A 12,413-nucleotide genomic window follows, 5' to 3' on the forward strand; every position below is an offset into this window, starting at 1 on the left:
AACAGTGTGGACTTGAGGATTTTGACAGAGGATACAGAGCTTTCTGTTCAAAGAGGAGCACTTATCCTTTTTCTTTCCTGAATGCTTAAACATTTAAATCTTATCCAGAAGAGGTTAAGAAAAGCTCTTCAAATAAACAACACTGAGAGAAAATTCCAAACCTCACATAGCACGCTGGCCAGGAGAGCCATTTGCCAAGTGGCTAATACTATACTGAATCCCTGGTGTATGCAAACTATAAAATATGTTAATCCCTTGATATTTTTCTGTTGTATCCTATTATGAGGCAAAAGAGTTGTTTGACAAGACCTTTTAGGTGTTTGAAATAAAATTAATATAAAACATTGGCTATTCTATGTGTTAAAATAACATTAAGTGTAGTCACAGTGTCTTGTTACAATTACAAAACCTACAGCTTAGAATGAAGAGGTGGAAAGTTTTGTTTCTTTTGAGCTTAGAATACATGTCCGTTATTTTGCAGTATTTGCAAACATAATTAGAAACACATGTGAGCTCCATCATTCCTCTGAAATGCAGATATTCTAGAGGACTGTTGAAACTAAGTCTTTTCTAGGAAGCCTTCAAGTGTTTCACTATCATAATGATTATGGGTAATGTTAATCAGTAATTTCTTAGTAATGGCTATATTTATCTACTGTGCTTTTCTTGATGCATTTTATCAAAAGAGCGCAAGGAGTTAGACTAATGTTCAGATTCCATCAACTTTTTATCTGTAAAATTTGGCTTAGAGTTACTTGTTTCTGGAGATTCCCAAATGAAGCTTAAAAAACCTTGAAATTCAAAACAGGAAGTGTCAGAGTTCTTGTTTATATCATATTTGAGTTACAGAAAACTTATTTTGCAATGCCAGATGAGTTCCTTGGTGTGTTGCTTTGAGCTGACTGTCGGAAAGGATTGAATATGATCTGTTAAAACAGAGAATGTAAAAGCCTACTGCACATAATGTGGGAGTGAGGAGGTGTTGATCTAGTTAGGGCCAGATTTCACTAGTTTTGCTCACACGGAAGAGTACCTCATTTATCAAGTGGGTCCTTGCCCTTCTGTAGCTTTAATCCTCATTCATACTCTGACATCTTTCTTACCAAATCTCATCTTTAGCCACCTTTTAGCCTTGGAGAATCTTCTGTGGTCCTACATCCAGGGGCTAGTGGACCTGAAGTCAAGCTGGAAGGATATGCAAAACCTCTCTCAGATTGTACTCACTTTTTCTTGGAATTTTCTTCAAGAGATTTTGAAGAGAGCTCTGATGGAGAGCTGTTGGTAGCAAGCAAATACGAACTTACTACTGGTATGCATATAGAGAAGAGTTATGCAGGTGTACAGAGCAACTGGTTGAACATAAGTATTCTCTGTTTTTCTCATGGATTCCTATATTTAAAAGGTTCTTGCCCAGAGCCAGAAAATCCATCTTTTCCTGATAGAAAAATATGAAGTATATCCCCTTCCTTTCCCCTTTTCAATAAAATCTTCCTCCACAGTCTATATCATAAGACAAGATTATCCAGTACTTTATTTCATTTCACTGACTGAAGGAAACAAATTTGCTTTGGAATTTGGGTTTGGTTGGGTTATGTTCTGTTTTCCTGGTAGAAACACCAAGGTCCAGTTAGCAAAGTAACATGAAAAAATGTAACAAAGTTAGAATATTACATTAAAAAGTTAAAGATGAGTGTAAAGTAAAAGAAAGGGTAACTTAACAGAATAAAATAAACATTTCAGAACATTTAAATTAAAAGGGAAGGATACAAGTAAATCCAGTAATAAGATACATGCTTCCATACTTTTTATGTAATTACATTTATGAGTGTATGGGGAAAAGAAAAGCAGAAAGTTGCCAGGCAACCATCTGTTAGCAGCCAAATCTTCATCCAACTTTCCAATAATTCTCCATTTAGATAAGGAAAATTTACTTTAGTTTATCCAGATGATCTATTAGTTTTGAGTGTGTTTAAAAATGTACAGAGTCCCACTTCATTGCATAACAAGAAAGAAAATCTGAGAAAAGCGAAATACAGTTAAGTGTAACTGACATGGAAAGGGACTGGAAGTCTCAACAGTTTAAGGATATTTACCCAGCTGTATTCCAGACTCCAGATTTGAGATCACCAGTATAACAAAATAATCTCCGTTCTTTCCAGGGGATTATGGTTAACACCGGACTAAAAAAGACATTCTCAGCTGGCATTCACAAGATCCTTTTTAACCTTGCTACTCTCTCTTCTCACTCGTTCTTTTTCATTTCAACATAGCAACATAATTAGTTGAACTACGGAGAACTACCACTTTCCTTACCCAAGCAATGTGAGAGCTTCCGAGCAATAAAACGAACTGTGAGTGTACCTTGGGGGGAAGAAGGAGGAATGAAATGTAACTTTTTTAAACTTGGGATATGAGTCTTGTACACAGCCTTTTTCGTGGAAAAGAGGCTAACACTGATCCAACAAACCAGAAGAAAATGATCGTAAATCCACATTCAGAAATGTTATGTTTGTATGTGTGTGTGTAAATATATATATACACACACTGTGGTTATTTTATCATTACTTGTATTATTTGTGTGTTCCCAAATGATGACTTTTTTTTAACTAACTTGCAAGCTTACTTCCCTAAGGTTAAACTCTGGAAGCTCCAATACTGACTACACTTGCTGCTGCTGAAGTGTAGTGGTTTTTTAATTAATCCAGTGCTTATTCAAACACATGCTGTTTAAACTCAAATATACATATAATAAAAAAAAATTAGGAACATTTTTTAATTTTTATGTTGAATTTTCATGTTGCTATTATTAGCAATTAATCAAATTAATCAGCGTAGTCTTATGTTACGTGAGCAAGATGGGCCATTTTGAGATTTTTAAATAAAGGAGAAGTCATAGCCTCAAGGACAAGGAAGTTTATTTCTGCAGTGGTGTTGCCAAACATGGCAGAGGTCTGCAGTGAGAAGCTAAGCAGTAAGAAAAACTGGAACAGACAGGAACAGGTCAGAGGAGCATGGAGAAAGAACATTAGTGAGGTACCACCCAAATAGAACAACTATGCCTAGATATGAGGCTAAGTAATAAATGGGTTGAGATAGGGAGGTATTTTTCTCAAAGAAGAGCTAGTTAGAATTGTGGACTTAAGGGAACGGTGTCTTTGGATGCTAAAGGATGCCAGAACAAATATTTGAGAGCTGCTTATCTTTAATCTCATACAAACAAATGAAAGACAAATCTCCTTTCCTTTTCCTGGGGCCTCAGATAGCAAAGATTGTCTTTGCTACCATGGAATATTTTGCAGCAGATCTTAAAAAAATGCATAAATCAAAGTTATCAATAAAACATATAGTTCCTTTGGTATATTCACTTGGGTTCTGTTGCTTGACCATAGGACTGGTTCTGGAAGGTTTCTCCTGGATATTCAAGAAAGAGACATCTACAGAATAACCCACATATGAGTCTCTTAAATGGCCCTTAGTTCAGCTTGGAAAACGGCCTTTCCCTGGAGTCCTTGTTAAACTGAAGGGCTGAAGTATGACTTCTGGGATTTTCCTGGTGCTGTAGGAACTTTGTTTCTGTTTTTGGAGATGTGCACCAACACATGTCTTGGCAGGTTCTCATAGAAGTTGCGGATCTGACTTGCTGCCCCAAAAGGCTAACTATGGACTTTGATAAGGCCACATCACCTTATGTTTTCTTACCTGCATTTAATCTGGTTCTCCTTACCTGTAACTAAAGGAGGGCAAAAAACGGTTTTCTAAAGGAATATCCCAGGACATACTATCGCATTGCTGCTGTGATATCTCCCAGTGGCAAAATTGGGCTCCTAGTCCTGTTTCCTATTTACATTAAGAGGGACTGGCTCATTGGTCCAGTCACCCCAAGACGCCTGAAGAAACACCTAAGAGATGGGTACATCTCTGTGCATCACACACAGGCGGGTTTGGTCCTGGTGTTTGCCGAAGGCACATACGGCAATGTGTCCTGTGTGGCCTGGGGTTGATCCAGCTTGAGCCCAGCTCCTCTTTTTTACAACCATATTCCTGTGGAGACACTTTAAGCCCCAGATTCATCTGTGCAGGCCAAACTGGTATATACCAAAACTGAACCAGTGTGGAAAACAGGTGACTTAGAGCCTGAATTCAAGGTCAAGAGAGAATTATAATGAAGTATTAATACAGACAGAACATCGGAGAAGAAATGCTGGTGTGGATAGCATTGCAGTTATGACACACACATTCTTTATATTCTTATATTTATGCTTTGAATTATTACATAAATAAGCGTTTTTCCATCTGTGTATTTGATTTGGTATGTTACCAAAGACTGTATAAACTAAAAGATTGCTAATTATAGTTACAAAAAGTTGCAGCAGAATGAAAATATTAGTGCTCAGGAGAATTCATAACTGTCTGTTTCCCTTCCATAGCTATTTTCTGCTGGAAAAATCACAGGCACCAGAGTAGCTGAGCTGAAGGGAAAGTACACCCTGCTGCATAAGGCTGTGATAAGGTATGATATTACTTTTTTTAGGTTCTAAGTAGCCATTTTTAAGTAATTTTTTGCTCATGCTGAGGCCTATTTATCATTTAAGGCTCTCTTACAGTGATTGGTCATAAAAAGGAAGCAAGAACACAAAACTGAAAAAGAATATTGTTTAATAGGAACCTTCGAGGTAATTTAAGTACTTGTTTGAACAGCATCTATGCTTTTAAAATACACATCATCATAATAATAATGGCAATGGAGGGAAGCACAAACTGCAACAGACAATACACATCTTTAAAGTAAATATATATTTGAAGATCACGTAGCCAGAATTGTAACATATGATAAGATTCTGACCTGCTGCACTAACAAGATAAAGATCAACAGAAGCTGAAGGCTCCTTTCTAATGAGCCTTTTAGAAAATGAGACTCCATCACTTCTAAACAGGTGTGAATTTTACCCTCTGGGAATACATTGACAGACACAGACAGGACTGCTAGTAAATATAGAAGGTTAGAACCTTAAGCTTCAAAGTATAAATGAAACTTGGAAGTTAGGTGTAGTAGTTGTGGGTCTGTCCTGTGCTGGTATGTGCTGCAGGAGAGAGAAAAGAGATCATGCTCAAAGTCCGACGCCAGGCTTGAGCAGGGCGTGCGTGAGAGGGAGGAAAGAGGAAGGGACAAAGTGAGATACAACGCTGCAGTCATGCTAGGCGAAAAGTGTGTCACAGAACAGAGCGGTCCTATTGCAAATATTGCCATATTATGTGAGTATTTGTGACTAATAATTTTGGTATTACTTGTGGTATGCCCTTAACTATCAGTAGGTTATATCAGTGTCATATTAACAATATTTTAGCCCAATTTTCCTGACAGTCTACATCAAAATCTTTATGGCAATTCTGCTTATAAGAGAACCATGGCTATTCTGTTTTTGAAGCTAAAGCCTAATTAAAGGATTCCAAAACTAATTCAAGCCATATCTGGTTACTTGGGTTATGCTGGGATTTGCTGCCTCCTGGCAATCTGAATAGTGACAAGTGCAAAGTAATATAAAGTAATTCAAAAAGGAGTTCCAAAATCCTGAAAACACTGCTTTTCTTGAGAGTAGCTGAGTGCCATCTTAATAAAATGGGCAGTTAGGATATGGCTCTGACTCTGTTAAAAGACATTTGGCTTTATGGAGATTACTACATAGCAAGTATTTTTGGGAAGCAAAATTAAAACCAGCACTCCTAAAGCAGTTCAGCTCCCTAGGAAGTGCAAGAAGCATTTTCTTAATGCTCAGAACTGAACATTGTGTGGGGTTTTTTTTTGATTAATTGATTGAGAAGGTTTCTACCACACTGGTGTTCACTGAGCTGAAGCAGAAATCCAGTAGCTGCTGAGCTCGATGGGCTTTTAGCCAATGTTAGTTTGAAACAAGTCTTTGGTTGGAAAAAATACAAACATATTACTATATATTTTATTTTGTATATTTGTATAGCATTGTTTTATATAGAACATTCTTCTATGTAAAGACAATTCCCTGTTACGTTGGGTAAGTGGAATATGGCCTGAGTGAAAACAGGACTCAGCTGTCTTTTCTGTCACACATAAAACTGCCGTAAACACCATGCACCAAAAGCATGAAAATGTTAAATGGTAGATTACACCTCTCATTCTTTCCAGAGCTCTCACAAGAGTATGAAATTGCCATTCTTGTGTAAGAAAGTCAATTGGAGAGAATCATGTCACATTCTGTACTTAGGTGTAGTCATGCATCAAAGCAAAGTGCCAATGAGTGAACGAGGACTAATTCCACAGATAAATTTCTCTCACTGCTAAAAGAAAGCAAAGGACATCAATTACGAAACATTGATCATGATCTCCAGCATATTTTAAGGACTTCTCAGGCATCGGAAGTGGGATTCACTTGTTGATATGTTAACATCAGTATACGTGCACATCTGAACTAATGCACATCCAGGGTCCCTTAACAATCAATAGAAGGAAATAGGGACCACACACTTCCTCCTTTTACAGAGAAGTACGTGTCTGGGGTTTTCTCCACTGGCTGTAGAGTCCTGAGGATAGGTCCAGAATGTGGGTATACCCTTTTCCTGCAGTGAACCAGCCACAGAATCAAAATAACTTTTTAATGTTTAGTTCTTCAGCCTTACATGTGCAGTACAGTTCTGTGGATCATTCACTTATTACAGCTGAATATAATATCTTTCCTAATTCATCCTCATCTCTCCCAGTGCAGTTACAATGCCATACGGAAACAAATGACGCTGGATGAGGTCTTTAAGATGCGTGTGTTCTTCTTGCCTTTAGTCACACACAAAAATCTCAAGGAGAAAGTTTTGCATCTTAAGCAGTGTAGATCTCTGTGACAGCTATGACAAATCATCATCTAATCTCTCTGATATACAGGACAAAATTGCCTAATGTGATGAATACAACTAGCCTGTATACTAGTCTGTATAATTTCCAAGGCTGTTGCTAGAGTACACAGAGTTGTAAGTGTCCAGTATGGCCCTTTGTTTAGTGGGAAGTCGTCCTTTATTTCTGGGTTTCAGATTTGCACAATTTGGCATTCTGAAAAGCTGAGAGATGTCACCTGGCAGATAACATCTTTGATACATTTCTTCAAAATGTTATGTGCTTTCGAAGTTATGTTTGCTAAACCGCTGAAATTCTGGGGAGAGGCTGTCATCCCGTCCTGCTGCTGTCTCACCCACCCACTTTGCAGCAAGGCTGCACCTAGAGCTGATGTACTGAGCTCATATATGGCCCCGGAAAACCCATTTAGTCACACAGTCATGTGGCCCAGTTGTAGATCTTTATTTTTATTATTGCAGTTTAGGAACTTAATATGAATATTCCGATACCCCAAGCTGTAAGAAAGTCACATAATAATGATAGTTCATTGACAGTCTGGGAATCTTACCCTTTTAAGCTTCTGTTACATAATTAATCACTTTGTAAATTCAAAAGCTGTCACGTCAGACTTGGCAAGCCTACTTTTGCACTCTTGTGATTCTAGATGTGTACATTGTGTAGATGTCCAATTATTTCTTCGTTGTCTTCAGTTAAATTTAAATCTTCACATGACAAAATATGTTGGCAACTGTAGTGAGCAACATCTGGTCTAGACTCAACACTCAATTCTTGCTTCTATTTTTATTTTCTTATTATCTTGAAAAAATCAATATAAAGAATTTTGGTTTTATGTAAGAACTTACATGTTCATGTAATTTTACATAAGATATATGGTTTATGTAAGAATAATGTTTGAAATGAATGTGCATTATTGCAATCAATTATATTTTCTCCCAAAATGGAATACATCCTGTTGGACTTAAAGATGATCTAAAGATTGTATAGGATCTTGTGCCAATAAGTCAACTTATTTTTCCCTTACAAAGTTACTCTGTAAATACATCACACTTGAAGTTTGGGTTTTGTGATAAAGGCATGCTCTTGTTTCCTGTTAAGTCTGTATTTTTCTTATTTTTGAGTTTAAAAAAGGAAGTGGTTATCTAAGTAGAAGCATAACACAAAACAAAACCTTTTCTGCTATATTATTTCACCTACGTTGGTACAGTATAGTCAGTTGTATGTTTTGTGGTTTTATAGTTACCATCTCTACTCTTAAATGTGATACATAGTTTTGGTATTGTTGCTAAGCCTTTAATGTCGTCTCTGAGGTAAAATTTATGTATAGATTCCTCAGTATGGGAGATTCTAAATGCCTTTGTTTTAAAATACATTAAATTGCATTATATTTTCAATTAATAAAAGGCAAATGATAGATTTCTTTATTCTTCCACAACATTTCTGACTCATTTTAGCATACCATTATTCAGAAGTTATAATGTAGTAATATGAAGAAGGCATACACAATGATTTAAAGAACAGGTTTATATGTTGTGCATTGTAAATGAATTTTCAAACCGTAGTGCCCTTTAATGCTTTTCCATAATAATCAATGTATTTTACTAGCAGCCTTTAAGATCTGTTATTCAGCTATCACCATGTAGGTTCCTAGGTGTATGATGAATACCAATCTCCTAACGTTGACAGAACAGTACGTTATGTGAAGTTCGACTTTGGTAATACAAGTCAGGTAATCGATCACAGCTATGAGCCTTATAACAAGCTTTCACGGAAGTCCACAAGTGTATTTACAGCTGGTGTGTCACTAAATGAGTTATTTCAGATACTGGTAACACTACAGCAATAGCAACATGCAATTCAGCACTGGGTAGGTGTCCCAATATTTACTAAGAACTTAAAGGTGTCATATAGCCCAGGCTGGACCTTGTCCTGGTGAATACTTCCCTGTCATTAGTCACCACGGTGATTCAGATCTAGCCTTCAGCACTTCTTCAGATAATATGGGTTCCCCGTCTCTTCACTGTTTCTAAGGAGGTGCTAGATAAATAAATTAGACTAACTAACCACCTTTCATCTGGTGAAAATTAAATGAGATTAACCCCACCCCAGCTCTAGGTATGCAGAAAAAACCCCTCACATCAGATTCCAGAGCTCTCGTGGCATCATAGGATAATTCAGTTTTGAACAGACCTCAGAAGGCCTCTGGTCCAATCTCCTGTTCAAAGCAGTGTCATCTAGGAGGTCAAACAATATTATTCAGGACTTAATTCCATCTCATCTTGAAAATCTTGAGTTAAATATTCTGGGTAGGTGAAGAAGAATAAATACAAAACTTACGCTTCCCGTTACCTAGATCTAAATTTTTCTATTTAATGTAGTTTACAGGAATCCGAGATCCAGCTGTTGCAGGAAGCCAAACGTCTTAGTGTAGAACTGGAACAGCAACAACATGAACTGGAAAAAGCAGAGCAGTTCCCTGAAGAATCTTCCAGTGAAGTTTCCCAAATAAGGGAACAACTTCTTAGTTGCCAAAATGAATACAAAGCTATTACAGAAAGAGAGTATGAACTTCAGTTCAAGATGGAATGGTAGGTGATACTGGTCAAGCACTACTAATTTTATCACAGCCTGTCTAGAAAGATAATAACATAAACGGTAATTCAACCTCCCCGCCATCTTACGTGGAAAAATTTCTTGATGGCTGTTGTTAAACAAATTGACACAAACTTTCCTTAGTAACAGCAACATTTCAGTGATGAATAAAATGACCCTGGTGTGAGATTTGTTGATAATTTTAATTTTAGAACATGCTACGGTGTCCTTTGAAAATGCTGTATAAAATTTACTGCATCGCATGATTAATGATTAGGGAGGCAAAATTAACAGGAACAATTCTAGTCTAGGACACCTTTAATATACATGATTAAAATATAAAGGCTAAAATATAAACAATTAGTGGGATTTTATGGAAACGATGTCATAAATAGACCCAATGCTATTTTTAACACTAGAAGCACCATGTATTCAAGTTTTTCTATTCAGGTATTTAAAGGAGGGAGGAGTGCTTGTATATTTTCGTGTCGGAAAAATGAAAAGTTGGCTCTGAAAGAATTGCACACTTGACACTTACATCTATAGAAGGAAAAAAAGTACAAAATAAGCTTGATGCTGTGTATATTTTAATGATCTGCGTATATGAGTGTGTCGTACTTCAAGCTTTCAATGCAAAATTCCAGACAGAACTATTGTGTTTTTAAAAGTACATACCTATGGAGATGAACTCATATTTTCATTTTGTGGGTTGCTTGCAATTTTTACCCATCTCAGTCCAGCTGTGGTGTTGTTGGTGTGTATAAATACAAATAAAGTCAGCAGCTCAGCAGTTAAAACTATTTTTCTGCAAGGGGCACTGTACAAACTGCACAGAGCAGATTTCTCTGGCAGTTTGTTCTTGATTTTTTTTATTTTTAGCGCCAAGTGTTTGCTCTAAAGAAACTTGAGAAATAAGCAAATTGGGAGTGGGAGAAACAAAAAAAAACATGCAAAGCATCTGGAAAAAATTATTTGCTATGAGATAACTCAGCAACATGATGTTTCCTGAAATAATTATTAAATACAGAATTTATCGCAATTTCCAAGTAGTCCAGAAATGAGCTCTTCAAAATATCATGGTTTTTACTCATTTGTCCTCATATTTTAGGAACATTTTTCACTGATTTTGCATATTTTTTTTAAATTATGGGGTTTTATCTGTTTAGGAGATATTTACTCATGCTCTGTTTTCTACCTCTAGTAAAAAAAAAATTCTGTCCTACACAAGATGCAGTTTAGATATTGTTTCAATTACCCTTGCACATTTACTGCATTGTTTCATATATATGAATTGAATATCCTATCTTGCAGATTAAAAATACACTTTTGGGGTCAGTCATACTGTGAAAAATGTTCTTTCACTTAAGTAAAAAACTTCCTCTGTTTGGTCTTCTGCGTTGCATGAGATCAAAACCAGCTGTACAGTCGGACCAGAGGTCCATATGGCGCGGTATCTGACAGCGACCTAAAGTGCAGCCCTGAGCCATTTGTGATGCAGGGATTTCATGAGCCAAATACAGACCTCTGTATTTAGGAATCCTCAGCTGACCCCTCTTCCTTGAACTCCTCCCCTCTTCTCCTCAACTGTGCAAACTTCTGGCATTGCAAGACGCTGGGCAATGAGTTCCATGGATTAACCACACAGGAACTGCCACCTCTCCACCTTCTTCCTTTTCTGAACTTGACTCCTACCAGCTTAATTTTATGCCCTGTAGTTCTGGAATTGGATTATTGGATGAGGCAATGAACATCTGGTCCTCTCTTAATTTTCACTGCTGCAGGATGGTTTGATAGATCTTTTTAGAACTGCTCCTACTCCTACCCCTACCCCAAACCCACCCCCACCTCCCTGCCCTGGAAATCTGTCAGCTTTGTAAACTGAAGACCTGCAGATTATTTAATTGTTCCTTGTTTGGAATCTGTTTCGTGCCTGGTGGGAGCATTGAGTCTTCATGCATGTTGAGGGTGTGGAGTGAGGAGGATGTGCCTTGGAATAGAAGATTTTTACATTGGAGTGGTGTAGAATGAACGGGACTGGTGAAATACCCGTGTATCTGTGTGGGGAATGGATGAGTGGATGTGGTGGGGAAGTGAGAAGTGAGCTATGAAGAAAACCAGATAATAGATGTGAATACATGTTTGTAAAGAAGGGATGGTTTGGTGCCTATGAAAGACAGCGAAAATGAATGTCTGGAATAGAGTTGTGAGTAGCAGCTGATCCAGCAGTAACACTGATGTAAAGTGAAGATCTGTATGCCTGATGGGTTTATACAAATAAATAAAGCGGTGTCTTTTGAAATATCTGTGTGCATGGGCGGTGTCACAGACAGAGGGGAAGCTGCTCCACAGATACTGTAAGTTTGCTGTTAGGTGACTGCCTGCTTCCCTTTTCTTTCTCGGCAGATAGAAACTCCTGGCCCAGCCTCTCTTGGCCCTTGATCTCTCTGGAGCACAGTTTCCCTTGTTGTCCAGCTATGTTAACACAGTCCCAGCTGTGCTTGGCACTTAGAAGTGAACTTCTCTTTGGGAGCTATGACTAATGGCTGATTAGTCGGAAAACAAACACAGTCCTTATTTACCTTCTTATGTGTAGCAGGTGGGCAATACGGAGGGGGAAAGCTTTTGAAGGGAGTATCTGTGTCTCTTATCTGTTTCTTTATCCTTTGCTCAGAAGTCTTGGATATTGTCCACTCAGAAATACTGCTGAGCTGGAAGTGAGAGTGAGCCTTGGCAGATCTTCTGCTTCCCGCTTCCTGTAAGCTCTTTTTTCTCTGAAGCCTCTCTGCTGCCTTTACTTCCTGCCTCAGGTCACCTTCTCTGATAGCTAAGGACAGTTAGCACCCTTTTTGCACTCAGGTTCAAATCTGACAATGGTGAACTTTTTCTCTTGAAGAGTCATCTAGAAAAACCTAACATTAGCAAAGCTATTTTTTGTCTCAAGGTCCCTTAG

The sequence above is a fragment of the Buceros rhinoceros genome, unplaced genomic scaffold (assembly GCF_000710305.1).
Source record: "Buceros rhinoceros silvestris isolate BGI_N320 unplaced genomic scaffold, ASM71030v1 scaffold17127, whole genome shotgun sequence".
Classification (NCBI taxonomy): domain Eukaryota; kingdom Metazoa; phylum Chordata; class Aves; order Bucerotiformes; family Bucerotidae; genus Buceros; species Buceros rhinoceros.